Genomic DNA, 18,158 nt, shown 5'->3' on the forward strand with positions numbered 1-18,158 from the left:
ACTGACAGATCAAAAGAAATTGGGCTAAATAAATCGCAGTAACATTTTATCCACTTTAACATCAAGAACTTAAATCCTCAAACTAAAATATTTAACATGACAAGTGGCATTGTGAGACATTGTACTAACGAGTTTCAAAAGCAGGACAACCACTCTAAGTGCAGGCTTTTTCTTCCCTAAAGCTTATTCATGCAGACTTAGCTATTCCAATGCAGTCGTGGACAAGCCCCCAAGTTCTATCCTTCTTTAATTCAATGAAAACTGTACAATCCCAGTTTTAATTCTAACCATGTCCAGTCCTATGTGCTTTCTGACATTTAACAAATGCCTCATTACTCACCAATTCTTAACTACTTCATCCCCACAATTCTCAGGGATATGCACTGGTCTTATTCTGACTAACATCCCTGATGCAAATCACCCATTGGGTGACCTGTCGTCAGTTGCCTCAGCTTTGGCAATTCCTTCTAAACCTCGAGTACTCTACCTCACTTTCACTCAAGATAGAGTCAGAGATGTACAGCATGGAAACAGACCCTTCGGTCCAACCTGTCCATGCCGACCAGATATCCCAACCCAATCTACTCCTACCTGCCAGCACCCGGCCCATATCCCTCCAAACCCTTCCTATTCATATACCCATCCAGATGCCTTTTAAATGTTGCAATTGTACCAGCCTCCACCACATTCTCTGGCAGCTCATTCCATACACGTACCACCCTCTGCGTGAAAAAGTTGCCCCTTAGGGTCTCTTTTATATCTTTCCCCTCTCACCCTAAACCTATGCCCTCTAGTTCTGCACCCCCCATCCCAGGGAAAAGATTTGGCCTATTTTCCCTATCCATGCCCCTCATGATTTTGTAAACCTCGATAAGGTCACCCTTCAGCCGCCGACACTCCAGGGAAAACAGCCCCAGCCTGTTCAGCCTCTCCCTGTAGCTCAGATCCTCCAACCCTGGCAACATCCTTGTCAATCTTTTCTGAACCCTTTCAGGTTTCACCACATCTTTCCGATAGGAAGGAGACCAGAAGTGCACGCAATATTCCAACAGTGGCCTAACCAATGTCCTGTACAGCCACAACATGACCTCCCAACTCTGATACTCAATACTCTGACCAATAAAGGAAAGCATACTAAACGCCGCCTTCACTATCCTATCTACCTGCGACTCCACTTTCAAGGAGCTATGAACCTGCACTCCAAGGTCTCTTTGTTCAGCAACACTCCCTAGGACCTTACCATTAAGTGTATACATCCTGCTATGATATGCTTTCCCAAATGCAGCGCCTCGCATTTATTTGAATTAAACTCCATCTGCTACTTCTCAGCCATTGGCCCATCTGGTCCAGATCCTGTTGTAATCGGAGGTCACCCTCTTCGCTGTCCACTACACCTCCAATTTTGGTGTCATCTGCAAACTTACTAACTGTACCTCTTATGCTCGCATCCAAATCATTTATGTAAATGACAAAAAGTAGAGGGCCCAGCACCGATCCTTGTGGCACTCCACTGGTCACAGGCCTCCAGTCTGAAAAACAACCCTCCACCACCACCCTCTGTCTTCTACCTTTGAGCCAGTTCTGTATCCAAATGGCTAGTTCTCCCTGTATTCCCTGAGATCTAAGCTTCCTGTTAAAAGATCAATATTTTGGTGATCTGCCCTAATACCACCTTTGGCTTGATATTGAATATAAAACACTCCAATAAAGTGACTTCGAACATTTTAATTCATCATGTGGTGCTAGTAAAACAAAAATTGTAAATAACTAGGCCTGGTAACCCCAATGAGGAAACAGCACCTTGGCAAAAGCAGTGGAGAAGTAATGAAACACCTAGTTCAAACAAATGTTAAGTTCTCTGGGACTTCAGACAGCAAATTGAGTTCAGGTTTACAATGTAGCTAACAGGTTGACTTGCAGCAAGATATCATGGATTTTTTTTCCCCAAAAAGCCTGCAGAGTTTCCAAGACTGAGCAGACTGTTGCCATGGGGAATAGAATGATAATGGTCAGAGGAGAAAGACTAGTAAAGTCTGTGGAAAATTACGAGTTCTAGAAACCAATTGTTAACTGCTTTGCATGTTGACAACAGGTGCAGTGAATCAAGCATTGTGGCTAAATAAAATCAGAGTTCAGTCATTTTCAAACCCATGTTTTTTGTCATCATCTCAATAAACACTAAAAATTTATCTACATTTAATGCAAATGAATTAACACGGACAAGACCCCAAATCAGTGCACTGGCTTTAACCCAACTATAATCTGGTGCTGTGATTTTTAATTTTAAATATCCAGTGAAGTTAGTCAGGAAGTATGTTGTTATCAGATGAGGTGAGTTTATAATCTCTTCACATGTATTTGTTAGTCATTCACAAGTAGCAAATAACAGGCCTGCAGTTACAACCATTGAAGAGACAAGACGATAGGTACTGCTTATCAGCAGAATTGAAGTTGAAGTTGAATAGGAAAATCTCAAATGATGGCTACAATCAGTTCTGATGTTAACTGGACTGAAAACATGAACTCTTATTTCTCTCCACAGATGCTGCCAAACCTGTTGAGATTTTGCAGCAGGTTTGATTTTGGTTTGTTTCCAGCATCCAGTATTTTTGTTCGGTGCTTAGTGATGGAGTCTGACTTGGAATGTGTCTGGCAGAACCAGATTGATCTTCCAGCCAATTGAAAGTCAAATTGTTAGCTTTCTTAAATTTGCATAACCCACAAGTTCCAGTGAAACTTAAATTTAAGTTTTTATTGTACCTAAACCTCTGATGGGAATAATGTCAAGTCAGGTTACATTTTAGATGCACACTAATCACAATGCTCCAAATTAGTTCCAGGACAAACCAAAATACTTTGAGCTGAGGTTTTAATGTCAATTGATCAGTGCACAAACATACACAACAAGTACATTTTTCCTCCTTCCTTTTGTCAACAATTATATCCTCTTGCTTCTAATACCATTTCTTTTTGCTGGGAACCTCCTGATGCCTCAGCCAAGTGGCTTTTTCACAGGCCCAGAAACTGTTGGGAACAAAAAAAAACTGCAGCACAATCTTCAGGTACACACCCGATATAAATCTAGGTCAGAATGACCCAATTAGTGCATTATTTAGCTGGGCCATTAGGGAACTTAGCAATCAGTTTTTTTTAATTTCTATTTCAAGGAAATCATTCCTGTCCTGTCATTCTTCTACCCTTCCCTTGAGTATGTCACCACCCTGCCCAAAGAGGGAATACACTGCACAAAATAATTTCAAACGGATCCAAAAAAGATTAGGTCTGACTTCCGACTTTCAGCTCAGTAGCTCATAAAAGTCATAAACTCAACCCAGTAAGTCAAAACATGGGGCATAGAGGGGACAGCAAGGGTTAGACACTAATCCCTCCCTTTCCATACATGCAATGTGTCTTGCAAAACCTTCGTACACCCCAGTTCTTATTTTGTATGTAGGTTTGCTCGCTGAGCTGAAAGGTCCATTTCCAGACGTTTTGTTACCTTACTAGGTAACATTTTCAGTGGACCTCGTGCGAAGCAATGCTGAAAATTCCAGCTTTCTATTTAGATGTTTGGGTTGGTGATAGCATTTCCTGTGGTGGTTTTTCCCCTGTGGTGAAGTCACTTCCTGTTCCGTTTCTCAAGGGGTGGTCGGTGGGATCTAACTCAATGTGTTTGTTATGTGTTCCAGTTGGAATGCCATGCCTCTAGGAATTCTCATGCATGTCTTTGTTTGGCTTGTCCTAGAATGGATGTGTTGTCCCAGTCAAAGTGGTGTCCTCCCTCATCCGTATGTGAGGATACTAGTGAGAGAGGGTCATGTCTTTTTGTGGCTAGTTGGTGTTCATGTATCCTGGAGGATAATTCCCTGCCTGTTTGTCCAATGTAGTGTTTGTTACAGTCCTTGCACGGTATTTTGTAAATGACATTAGTTTTGTTTTCTGTAAAAGGGTCTGAGAGACACATGAGAATTCCGAGAGGCATGGCATTCCAACAAACAGTTAGATCCCATCTACCACCCCCGAGAGAAAAAAAAACAGGAAGTGACTTCACCACAGGAAATAACATCACTATCCCAAAGAAACCCAAACAAATAGAAAGCAGGAATTTTCAGCATTGCTTCGCACGAGGTCCACTGAAGAGGTTACCTAGTAAGGTAACAAAACGTCTGGAAGTGAATCTTTCAGCTCAGCGAGCAAACCTACATCCAAAACCTCAACATGAGCTACAAATCCTCAAAACTCGCTAAATTCTTATTTTGCTACAAAATACAAAAATGGCTTATGATTGTTAAGAGTAACTTGGTTGATGCAGATGTCAAAAGTCCCTTTTCACATAGGATGGCAACTTTCACAAATAGCAATGCGATGAACTATTGATGAACTAGCTATTATCACATTGACCCACAATAACTAACTTTTCCTGGAAACAGTGCCATAGAATCTTTCACAAGCATGCAAGAGGCCCAAGAATGCCACAGATCCACAATGAAATGAGGGACAGTCTCAAGATGGGGCAAACCATTTTGGTCGGAGATGAAAGAATCACCTCAGGCACAGGGGTGGTAAATTCTCCACCCAAGTGGCTTTGGAAGCTCCAGGACTATAGTATGTTCACAGAAATTGCATTATATGGAAATCTTGCAAGAAACTGGCATAACAAAGAAGATTGGTTGTGATCAGTTGGAATGGCAGAGTAAACACAACAGATCACAAGACCTCTTCCTACAATGCTTCCCATCTAACGCAAAGCAGCAATTCCTCAGTTCCATATGCAACTGTCAGTCTCGATAACGGGCTCAGGTCTCTGCACCAACACTGGAATCAGATGAAAATATTATTCATGTCATAACAGACAAGTTGCAGCCCTTTTATTAACAAGGGCTGCAGTAGTTCAAGGAATGCCCTTCAGAAGATATCCAGCCAGGGGCTAGAGAGGCAATATCAGGGCCAAAAAGGTTTTTTTTGGAGAGAAACTAATTATTCTAAGCTGAACATTTGCAGTTTCTACTTAGGATACAACTCTTGGGTGGAGAATGTGTTTTCAATAAAGCTTTCCATCTCTTGCTTTTGCCTCTGTCCACAACCTATTAGTTACAGGGGATCCAGCATGTCTGCCTGAGCCAAGGTGGCCACAGCCAAGATCACAACCAGGAAGTCATTTTTCACCACTCCTAGAAACAACAGATTAGCTTAAAGAACTCATTCATTCAGTTTATCTACCTTCAAGCTCAGTATTATTAAGTTTAATTTCTTTGAAACTTAAGCTGAAATTGACATTTGTTTTGCACCCTTATCGACCTTTAAAAGTCACTGTCGGATACACGTCTACCTTCCTTACAACTAGTGGATAACAAAAAAAAAGGTTCAGCTCACTGACAAAGACCTTTCTGTTATCTGTGTATGAACAAAGCCTGCTGTAATAGCAGGCTTTCCAACCACCTGCCATGTTAACAGCATTCACTCCCAACTTAAAAGATCAAGTGCGCCTCATGGAGATGACCCATTTTTCAAAGGATTACAAAAAAAATTGTTGTTAAATATCCTGCAGCACTCAACATCTAATACCTTGAATGCTTCTCACACCTCATTTCGATTTCAAATTCTTAAATGCAAATAGCTGCATGATTTGCCAAAGAACAAATCTCTGCCATGATGCAGCAGCAAAAAGGAAATAATAAACTTGACCCTGGAATCAAGCCACCATCAACTCAAACAGAAAACAGGAGCGAGTGTCGACCAGCCTGTCAAGTTTGTTCCACCATTCAAGAGGCTCATCTCAGTATCATGCTCTCTACAAATACTTTAAACCTTTAGTCTGTAGAAATCTGTTGCTTAAGTACATGCAGTGACATGGCCTCCACAACCTGTGGTAGAGAACACCACAGATTCACTATGAACTTTCTCATCTCACTTTGAAATGGTCTAGCCCCCATTACCCAGAGGTGAAAAATGAAGGTCTCAACATTTTTCATCCCTTCAGCCCCAAGAACTAATTCCTTTTGGAAAACAAATATTTTGGTCTCAACCACTTTGTGGCTGAAAATTCCACAGGCTCACCAGTCTGGTTGAATGTTTTTTCCTTCAGTCCAAAATGGCCTTCCCTCTATCTTTTGACTGACCCCCCGTTCTGGATTGCTTGCTCATCAGGAACATTTTTGCGGTCTTTAGCCAGCCTGGTTGTTATACACTTAGACTTCTGCTAGTCTTAGGAAGGTCCGCAATTCAGCTTTTGATGGAGGGTGTTGCATAATTAAAATCATTTTGAAATTTGGCCATGGATAAGTAGCATGAATTACTGAGGAACACAAGCTTTTACAGCATACAGACATTTTGCACAAGATTCAGGGGTGCACAGCCAATTTGGAACAGTTTGGAACAGGTTTTAAAGCCTTAGCATTTTGACTTCATCACCATTCAATATTTCATTCCCAAAATTATTCAGGCTATTCTCAAAGTTTCATTATACTTCCTTTTTAAACATTGCATTGCACACAAGCTTCCTGCAAGAAAATTGCCAGAAAAGGCCAGGGCGGAAACAGATTTAAAAACTATGGATCCACAAGTTAAAGTACATTTCCAGTATATTTCCAACTTGGAGGTCAGATCACAGGCCATTATGGTCAAACATTAATGCATGGATTTCACTGGAGGATACTTGAATAATTCACCTTGGTCTCCCTTCGTCACCAAACCACATTTCACATTTATTAATACACCGTAAAATACTGCAGTTGTTGCAAAGTAATTTTTTTTAAATGTTGGAAATACTTAGGTAGACCAAATAGATCAGAGTGAACATTTCAGGTCAAGATGAACTTGGATAAAAACCTGAGTATTTCCAGCATTTAATAAATGTTTTTCTTGGACAATATTCTTGCTTTGGAAGCCCAGACAAAACCAGGGCAGTTCATGGAACACATGTTTGCAAACATTTATGCCTGCTGGATAATTTCAGTCAAGTCTAAACAGGGTATTAGTGGTAACCCAGATCAAGTGACCCAAATTTGACTGAAATGCAATCTTATTTAGACAACGAGGAGGTACAACTTTCCCAGGAGCGGGTTTTGTACAGAACAAACTGGGAGGGTTGCCTATACAAGCCAAATAACAATTTTGGTGTTGTGTTAGGTAGGCATTCTCTGTACTTAGAAAATCTCTTCCACAATTAGTCAAACAAACCATTCCTCATCTTCAATTTGCAATAACTGATAAATGTGCTGACCTAATAGTGGCTCACAATTGCCTGCTTAAAATCAAACAAAAACAAATTCAAGACATGAACACTGAGGACTGTTTACGATGCTACATGTTGGATTGGAATATTTGGACAAACTTCTGCATTCAATTTTACTTTAATCCATAACAAAAAAAAGGGTCCAGGGCATAAAACCATGCCCAAAACTATTGTACCCTCTTCCCTCTCGATAGGACGTCAATGTAACTAAATGCACTGTTATTTGAATTTGTACTTCATGTAATGGAATCGAAAATTTACAATCTCACTGACTTCAGTCATCATAACAGCAGCTCACTCAGTCTGAAGCCACTGGCACTTCGTGCTCCTGCAAAAACAAACCCAAAAAACACCACAGTACACGAACATACAGCATGCAATGGAGATCATTTGCTCACCCAGCTTCCATGATTTCTATATAAGTTGAAGTCATCTGAAATAAGACCTGGGAGTCACATGTTTATTGATATTTACAAGACCTTGAAATAAACAAAACCAATGCAACACAAGATGGGAACATCATACCTTCGGACCAACAGTATAATTGTTAGTGCATTGGGGGTGGGGAGGTGGTAGGCAGAAGATGAGAGAGCGCGCGCGAGAGAGGAGAGAATCAAAACAGCAGCAAGATGTTTCACTAAGTTTTGTACAGTTTCAGACAACAGTAGTCACATGTAATTTCGACCAACGTAAGTGGCACCAGGATCATAACTAATTTCCTGTTATCAGTTCTTGGCAAACCTGACAATCATGTGCAGCATTCCACCAGAAAGTGATAGGGCATCAGGAAGGGTTCAAGAAAGGAAAAAAAAAGGTGAAAAGAGCCCTTTTAATTAGCTTCCTCGATATGGCATCCCTTCCTGACTGATCATAAGTCAGCAAGGTAGAAGACAAGGGGTAGTACACTCGTTATACTGCCAGCTCCAGGACACATGGTGGTCAACCTGAGGGGAAATGATGCAAAGAAATATCTTCACTACCACAGAATGGTTCACTTGTGACATAGGCCACTGGATGAAAATATGTGAATGGGGGGAGTGGGACCAAAGTGGTCAAATATGTGAATAGCAAAAGAGTTCAGCCTTAGATCCCACCCCCCCAAAACCTACAATGATCACTGTCAGTCAAATCTTAGCTATTGCACTTAGTCATCTACATGAAAATTTGCCTGAATAAATAGGCTGCAAAACTCCATGAAAATATTTACAATTTAACTCGTTCAGGAATTAAATATTTATTTTCACAGCAGATTTGAGAATGTCAAAGTAATAAGACATTAATTAATAAAACAAAGCTGCTGTACACATTTGGAATTTGGATTTCTCCTGTATAGTGCTTAAGAATATACAACTTTCCAGTGTCAAGCAGTTTTGCTACTGACATTCATTATGTTATCACACTGGCACCAGCACATGCCAAATTTTCCAACTTGTGACAGGTCATTCATCAAAATGAGAATGTCATCCAATTCCCCCATTTTCTTTGTTCTGCCTCATTTTTAACCCCTCTCTTGAAGGGAGGGAGAGAGAAAAAAAAAACTTGCACAAATTGACATCAATTTTTGAACTTCAGTAAACGAGTAAAGGGGGCCAAAAACTAAAACATATGCGCATCTAATTCATCCTGAACCATCCATCAGATTAATGGTCTTGTCATCAGAGGTGGTGCTGTGGGCACGATACAACACTATACATATATCATCCCATCATTTGCATTCCATTCTGCAGAGGACTGATGACATTCCACTAACGTGTAGAAATGTACTTTTCAAATCAGTTCAGTACCTGGGGAACAGACAAGCACTGGTTGATTGAGCTGGAGCTCATGCTACTTTACATGATGAATTCAAATCAGGAAGACATCCCAGGGTGATGATGGAACCTTGCACTGCTTTGGATATATTTATCAAGCATTACATTTTCAAGTGCATTCTCAATTAATATACAGATGCCAAGTATTAGCCCCATTTACCCTGAATGTCATCAGTAATAGTGATGTTAATTTTAATCAGCTATTCTAGGCTGGAGATAAATGTCAATCTAAAATCATTTAAAACAATACATTCACAGCAAGTGAACAACTCCAAGGGTTACATTTCTACCCATCCCTTACCAATGTTTTTATTTCCTCATGACTCCCTCACTATCAAGAGCCCATTTTTAATGAGGCTCAATATATCCTCAATACCATCCAAGGCCAGCCAGTCACCTACTTGTTACATGCAGGAGAGGGGAATGATAACCATGCTTAGAGGGAATCAGTTAGACAGTTAGACAAATCTAGATAGTAGCTTTGCACCAATGGCTCTTCAACCAAGCACATGTATTTTATCTGATTTCACTCTTCCTCTGGTATACGACAAGATTAGATTAGATTAGATTAGATTACTTACAGTGTGGAAACAGGCCCTTCGGCCCAACAAGTCCACACCGCCCTGCCGAAGCGCAACCCACCCATACCCCGACATTTACCCCTTACCTAACACTACGGGCAATTTAGCGTGGCCAATTCACCCTGACCTGCACATCTTTGGATTGTGGGAGGAAACCGGAGCAAACCCACGCAGACACAGGGAGAACGTGCAAACTCCACACAGTTAGTCGCCCGAGGCGGGAAGTTTACGATTGCAACATATTAGGACAAAAGTAACCTGTTCCATACCAATCTCAAACCCAGTCCTATTCTTCATTAATTAAACAATTGAACACAACTGTGAATTGTCAAGCAGGATACATTACCTCCAATACACTTTGTTTTAACTAAAATCCTAGAGCATGTAACCAGAGTATATATCAGTATTAGACTATGTCAGCACAAGGTCTGTACAAGCAGAAGAAAAACAGCCATGTGCTCAAACCAGCACAGGACCCACTGGCTTATAGATATTAATTTGAAACAGAGGAATTTGAAGTGCTGAGTGGGTAAGCCACATTTCAGGCAGAATTGGACCTGCCTTCCCAGAATAAATCACAGAACAATACGGTCAACTTAATAATGCTGTGAAGCCCGTAGAAGGTGGTGCCGTGGAAAAGAACAAAATCAATATTGAGCCAACTAATTTCAGGGCAACAGTTGTGAAATTGCATTCCTTCCCCCATGAACTGAAGATAAAACTCCAAAGCACTATCTTAGCCCCACGATGGAGAATCTGCCTACTTTAAATTGTTGTTCAGTGAGGAAGTGGAGGAGCTACTGAACTCCCAGATCTCCTGGACACAATGCTATCTTGCAGAAAACATGCAACTCTACAGATTTCTACAGCATGTGCTTCCATAATGGAAAGATCTATTGTCAACACAAAAGGTGGCGTTGAAAGCAAAATGTTTGCTCAAAGGTTTGAAGACAAAATGTTTAAAAATCAATTTCTGGCTAATGCCCCACTGAGAAATACCCATGTACTTGGTGGGCTATGCAAATTAGCTTTCTCTTTTGCACGCATTTGCAAATTACATTTACTACTGGTTCCAATGTTTTTAGTTCTATTTTCAAGCATTTATCCAATATCCATTTGAAGTTATAGAATTTACTAACTTTACCCTTTCAGACAGGGCATTCCAGAACATAACCGGTTGCAAAACAAGCTCTTAAACGCACTTCCTTTATAAAAAGGAGTCACATCTGAAGGCCAGTAGTAATTTTCAGGTATCCACTGTCTTTTTCCTTGAGACCAAAATGGTAGTGGAGTTTACCAATACTCTGTCTGCTCACAGACAGTTAGTCATTTCAGTTTCCAGCAGATCCTCTGTTTTGTTGTGAAAGTACAAACAGCAATGATCATAGCAGATCCTGAATTATTGTTAATATATTCAAAACACAAGAAATTCAATATAACTAATAAGTGGAAATACTATGTATCTGATCAATCCAAAGTTTTGTTTCAGATTTACAGCTATCCTTTTAAAACCGCATCCACCGAGATCTCTGTTCAGTCAGCAATCAAGTTTCAGTAATTGTCATTACGTAGTCAGGAATTAGGGCACCTTATTATGGCTTTCCATTAATTTCTTCAAAAAAAAACTTGACTAGCTGTTTATGGAATGAGATCAAGCCAGGCCCTGGGGACTTTACTCCATGAAGTGTAATGTATTTATTCTTAGTTTGCCATTTGTTTTGCATAATTACAACTACAGTTTGTGCTAGCAGTTAATTATACATAATTAAACATTAGCCTGGATTTGCACCAAGTTGTCAGTGGCAACCAACCTGCCCTTGCTTGTAAAGTGAAAAAATTCTTAATGCAACACATCTAACAAAGGCAAGTTGTGCTAATATCAGCTCTCCATCCATTTTGTAGCATTAATATTAAACTGCTTTACAGATATACAGGCCTTTGATGAAGCTGCACTATGCATAACCATCATACGGTTTGGGTAGGGCAAGAGATGTGGCATCCTGCAAGGCATGTCAATTACAACTGAACATGTGGTTGCACTTCGCTACCCAAACACTGCAATCTGTTAGAGTGTCAGTCATCAACCAAGTTCCAGCATTTCTTCCCGAAGCCTCTCTGCTTCCCTTTAATACTGTAAAAAGGTGACCAGGAGGTTTGAACAAAGAAGTCATCTTAGGACACTATTAATAAAAAGGTCTTCAATACATCCAAGTTGCTGCTTTGGTAATAGATTATTAACTCTGAATAAAACAAAGCTCCTAGAAATCTATAGTGCTGCCCAAAAGAAGAAAACTTGTGAAGCTGAAGATGATGGCTACCTGGAACACACTGCCAATAGGTAGGGGTGGAAACAGGTACCCAAGTTGTGTCTTGATAAGCATGATGTGCAGGAACAGGTGTTGGTCTGGGGTGGAGGGACAAAGTTTAAAAATCACAACACCAGATTATAGTCCAACAGGTTTATTTGGAAGCACTAGCTTTCGGAGTGCTGCTCCTTCATCAGGTAAGCAGTGGAGTAGAATAATAGGACACAATTTATATAAATTGAGTCCTATGATCCTACTTCAGTGATTTTTAACTTGATAGACATGACCAGGAGGCAGAGGAATAGAAACTGCACATCAGCAATAAGTAGGGGGCCTAAATAAGGAATAGGAATAGATGCAGACATGGTGGGCCAAGGCTCTTTGGTCTTCGAATTAACAGAGATATACATTTAAAACTTTAAACAGACACGAATTCATCTGGTTAAGTTCATCCCAAGATAATCAGGGCCCTCTTGTATTTCAAAAGCATGATCCTTTCCATGTACTGTACTTGGATATCCTCATACACAAACTATTCGGGAATGGAGAATTTGTACCGGGGAGGGAGATAAACTAGGGCACTGCCAAATTCAGTGTCATGTACAATTTCAGCTAGAATCATGATTGAAAAGCACAACTTACTTCCAACAATCAGGTACTTTGGAACCAGAGTGCTATCATTTTGGAATTAAGACTTGATTGCAAAACACAGTCAGGCAAGCTTTTCCATGAGATTTCAGAACGACAATACGCTTCAGTTACACTGAAGGTCCAAAACTCACAGCTGAAAAACCCCATCAGTAGGAATACAGTCAATCTTTACAAATAAAGGTCGAACAATTTCCCTAAACATTGAAAGTTTGGACTTCATACCAAAGGGTCGAAGTACATTAGCTTTAAAGCAAAGTGATAAATGCACAATTTGTACAAACATCAAATACTTTAGATATGCTTCCTATGTTAAGAAATTTTATTAAATACATACTATGAGAGATCATGGGCCCTGCAAGCGAAGACTGGAAGACGACAGAGACTTAATTGACCTAGATAAACAGCCTAACCCCCACCCCCATTCCCCTGCCAGGAAGTCGATAAGACGATACTCTCCATCTTTCAGTTTCCAATTAACTTCAAGCAATTCACAGATTACAACTCCTGAATGCCTTTGTCTCTCTGGACCTTTTAGGCTCATACTCTACATTTAGAACAGTAACACATTCAGCCCAATATTCCTGGCTTGAAGTCCATCAAAATTTGAAAAGGCTTTGGAAGTCAATTATGATTTCAGCATTTTGATCTGAAATGCTTGTTTATCATTGATTACATAAAGTATGGAACCGAGAATCATAGAAACCCCACGGTGTGGAAGCAGGCCATTTGGCCCATCAAATGCACACCAACCCTCTTGAAGACCATCCCACCCAGACCCAATCCTATCCCTGCAAGTCTGCATTTACCGTGGCTAATCCAACTAACGTGGATATATCCCTGGACACTATAGATAATTTAACATAGCCAATCCATCTAATCTGCACATCTTCGGACCATGGGAGGCAACCAGCGCAAACCCACACGTACATTTTATAGAATGTGCAACCTCCACTCAGTCATCAGAGGCTGGAATCGAACCCAGGTCCCACGGGCTGTGAGGCAGCAGCACTAACCACTGAGCCATCACTCCACCCTTTCTGGTGTACTAAATCACATTAAGCATTTGGTGCAAGACTCCTGTGCCAAGCATAAACCTATTTTGCGCAGTGAATGTTTTATTTGTAATAAAGTGTCTTAAAGAGCTTTCAGGAAGATGTTATCTTCCAATAACCCCCACCCCCCCCACCCTAATTGCAACATATTTGGGACTTGCACCTAACTTAAACTGACTTGTATATAAACAATGCCTACATCCATCTCATTGCGGTTAAAACTTAGTTGTAGTTAAGAGAGAGGCTGCCACAACAGTTCTGATATGAAAGCAAACGTCCTAAACATGCCCACACTGATGACCGGAGATTGTAAGTGGCAGAAAATTAAGTGAGGGAAATAAAAGCTTTCCAGTGATCCAATGGATACTCAAAAGTCCTGTGGATGGGAACAAAATGGAAGGGTTATTCCCAATAGGAAAGAGAAGACATTGGTTTTTTTTCCAGAAAAGCAAAGAGGTGACCTTTCAAATTATGGAATACAGGATAGCTGAAGAAAATATTGTATTGTGGATAGTGTAACACCAGTCATTACCAAACCGGCCATAGAAGGAATTGGAGTTTTTCTGAAAACCTGGAGTGGAGAGAATCAGGATCTTGCTCCCATAGAAAGTGATTGAGATGAATCATATAGGGACATGTACAGGAGAAACTAGACCACTAGAAGTGGGAGAAATAAAAATGGTTGTTTGTAGGACGAGTTGAAGCATGGTGGAAAGGAGTCACATGCAACACAAGTCCAATAAGTTGAAAGTTCTGTTTGCGCAAATTCAATTTACTGCATGCCTTTGAGGTCAGTCAAACAGAAATTCAAGAGGCATCAATCACCATACCCCTCCCATCCTCATCACTACATCAAACAGCTCAGATTAACTCAATAATAAAGTGACAATTTGAGCAGTTCAGCAGCCAAGTTCTAGGTAGTAGAGTTATGGACACTAAACGCAATGACTCAATGCTATAGTGGGAATTATATACTCTTATGTAGATAAGATGTTGGAGGGATAATGAGGAAATCAATGTCTTCAAAATAAGGAAGAGGGTCTAAACATGGTAGAGATTTAATTCAGTAGCGATTAAACAGGGCCAGCACAGGGGCTTGAATTACAGTCATGTGAAATTCTAAATTAATTACATCCATATTCTAAAGCAATTTTAATAATGCATTTATCAAGAATCAATTTGATAGCAATTGGTCCAGGATGCATTTGGGTACAACAAGACTCAAATCAAGAATACCAGCCACAAACTCAAACCCATTAATTGGTTTGATGGACTTTCTAGATAGATTAAGTACCCTTCTATCAAGAAGAGTTTTCATAGCTGCCATCACAAGGGATGGGTTAGGATGTGCACTATGCTGGTACAAAATTTCTAAGGGTTGAAAACTGAAAAAAGTTGGATCAGTTCCAGATCAGCAATGCATTACGGTGTAAAATCCGAAATTTCACACCCCCTCCCTCAGCATCCTAGTGCAAGACAAATGATAGAAGACAAGATCTATAAGTGTGATTAGTCCTCATTTTGAAGAGCTTTAGCTGGATTTTGATAGAGGTAAATGACCAAGCAGCTCAACAGCTTCAAGTTGTAAATATCAAATCTGTAAACTCATGACTATTGAAAAGTCAATCTAGATTCCAGCTCCAGAGTAGACGTTGAGAAAAACAGCAAACTATCAGTAGCAGCTTTAATTCACAAGAGAAAGCAAAGCATGCTGGCCATCCACCAAAATCCCAATAATTATCCTTTGGCAAATTAAACATATCCTACCAACCCCTCTTCCTTGCAGCTCCCTAGAGAACAGCTGGAGAAATTGCTCATTTGTTAACAGCCATTACCTCTTAAACCCTGGGGAATGACTGGTACTCATTGGGGTGTTCAAAATTTACAGTACACTTTACTCCACACCTCTCTAGGAACAGGAAATACTGTTGAAATACTATTAGACATTAACTAATAAGCTATATAGCAGAACTGGCACAGCCTTTTCTGACTCACACTTAGAAAACCAGCAGCTTCCAACACAAATCAAATTTTTCAGACACTTCTGTTTATTCAGCATACTTTAAAAGCCAGACCTAAATAAACACCCTTTCAGTGATGTATGAAGCTAAACAGGTGTTTGAGAATAAATTATCTCATCCCACAAATGGAGAAAATATACACGTACAATATTAAATGAGCTTCAGAACTTGAAACCTGTGTTTAAACATCAGGGGCTCTCTTAAAAAAGACATTCACATGGGAACAATCAGAAAACATTTACGTAAAATCTGACTCCCTAGGAAATTACTGTCCTCTTGCTTTAATTATACCAATTAGTTAAATGTGCAGACATTTAGGAAATGTGGTTTTAGTACAAGATTTTTTAAAATGTCAACATAATGCAAGTCATCCAAGACACTTGCAAGGTCCATTGAAAATTATATCACAGCTCAAATTTTAGGTACATGGCTTGGATGTCTGAAGGCCTCAACCTGCTGTGTAGAACGACTTCAATATGAGCAAGTTGCCTGCATTACCAAGCGTCAAAATGTAAACGAAATCTTGAGGATTAAACTGATCGAGATGAAATTTGCTTAGCAACCGACTCATTAAAAAGCAGGGTTCAGAACCAGGCCAGCAATTCATGCTCTTATCTCTCCGGCTAGAGATAACACAGTCTCCATCTGCTCACAATGAGCAGCTTCTTGGAGAATTTCGTGCCTCATATTCACAATTTCAGTCTTCTCCCTCCCCCATAAGGAGGGTGAAAGAAATAATCTCAGCTTTAATTCCCCCCACATTGCCATAATTCCATGTGTTTTGTTGTCTGATAATACACAAGTGAAAATGAAAAAGGGGGACCACACATTGAAAGTACAATGTCGCACGATCAAAATTAATTGTTATTCTCTGGGGGCGGAGTGCGGGGGGGACATTTAATGACAAACTGCTGCCGTTCTGCGCAAAAATGATTAGTCACGCTGGATTCCTTGCTAATCAATTCAAGATAAACTGGTTTTTAGAAAAACGGGACGAGAAGGGGAAATGCCTTTGTAACAATGGCGTGCTTGTAAAGATTGCAGATTGCCTCCGCTGATTAAACCGTGTATCAGCCACAAGGTTATGCCACCGCCTCGCACCACAATCCCTCATGATAGGGGATGAAAAGGGGGCTGGCAATTCAAACCAAGCAGAGATTTTCCTCTCCACACATTAATCTTTCATGTAACACGGACAGGCGGCTTGGGTCTAATAAAGAAAGACTTTGCAGAGCGGACCACAAGCCTCCCCTTGAGAAACGGCATTTTAAGTGGCATTCTTTGAAGTTGCTCCTTTTTTTTAAAAAAAAAATGAACGCATTGAAGAGAAAAAAAAAGGCTTGACACAGGAGGGAAAAATTTCACACACACACACACACACACAAAGCCAGACCTGACAAGGCAGACTGACGCCTCAGTGGCTACATTTCAAGATGCATTTAGCCTCCACCCCCCCCCCATTAACATCATTTAAAACGTTTTACTTTTTAAAAAAATAAACTTTTTTTGAGGATAAAGTTAACTTCTTGGAGGAAACTGAAATAAAAATATATGTCACACCAGAGGGGGCTGCCATTTGCACCAAATCTCATGACATCGGAGTACAAACGCCCTCCCAAAAAAAAACAAACAAAAATTAAACATCCTGGACATGAATTTCGAGATAATTTTCAGACATTTAAAGAAGTTAAATAGACACAGCTGGCAGATTCTTACACTTAAATATTCTCTGCAAAGGTAGCAACCTCTACACAAGAGCGGCGGCGTTTGTTACGCATCGTTTAAAACGTTATTGTGTAAGAAAATATCCCTGCGATCGTTAAAATTTCATTTAGAGACACTTTTTGAAAGAGAGAGAGGAAAAAAAACCTCCCGAGCTCCCAGACCCATCTCCCTGCCGGAAGTAATAAAGCAGCTGGCGTGATTGACAGCAGCAGCCGACCAATCAGGAGCCTACATCTGCACCGGCGACACCGCCCATTAAGGGCACAAAGGACCTATGAGTGACAGGGAGGAGGCGGGACTTCCGCTGGCTGCCCCGCCGCCCGCCTCTCTTTTGTTAAGCGTCCGACGCCACCTCAAATTATTTCAACTAACACCATCGACCAGGGCGTGGAACCACGATTCGCCAGGCGACGACGCCGTGCGGACACTTACTTTCTGTGGAGCTGACAGGACTGCATAGTTAAACTGTGGGTAAGTTCATGAATTCATTCGCTGCTCCGGCCCGTGCCGCTCGCTCGCTCGCAGCCGCTGCGACTGCGGCAAAAAAAAACGCCAGACGCAGCGACGGGCAGCGCGTACGCATGCGCACTGCCAGCCCACCGCCGGCCAATACGCATGCGTGCCGTGACTCAATACGCGTGCGCCCTGCCGGCCTTTCGCCGGCAAAGACGCATGCGTCTTGGAAGCGTGCCTGGCAGGGCAATGTCTTAATTTCACGTTGGCAGCTCTGACTGTGTAAACCTAAACCAAAAGTTCACACGCGTATCTCACAACATG

At 40.8% G+C, this 18,158-nt stretch overlaps 1 protein-coding gene across 1 annotated transcript in view; it reads right to left on the bottom strand.

Annotated features, from left to right (window-relative positions):
• fam222ba (family with sequence similarity 222 member Ba) overlaps positions 1-17,955 on the bottom strand; it is a 62,222-nt gene extending 44,267 nt beyond the window's left edge. The window contains exon 1 of the mRNA XM_072590068.1: positions 17,814-17,955. The gene's annotated coding sequence lies outside the window, so the exon portion shown is untranslated. The remainder of the gene's footprint in view (positions 1-17,813) is intronic.
• Positions 17,956-18,158: the final 203 nt, after the last annotated feature.

This window comes from Chiloscyllium punctatum, chromosome 19, assembly GCF_047496795.1.
Source record: "Chiloscyllium punctatum isolate Juve2018m chromosome 19, sChiPun1.3, whole genome shotgun sequence".
Lineage (NCBI taxonomy): Eukaryota > Metazoa > Chordata > Chondrichthyes > Orectolobiformes > Hemiscylliidae > Chiloscyllium > Chiloscyllium punctatum.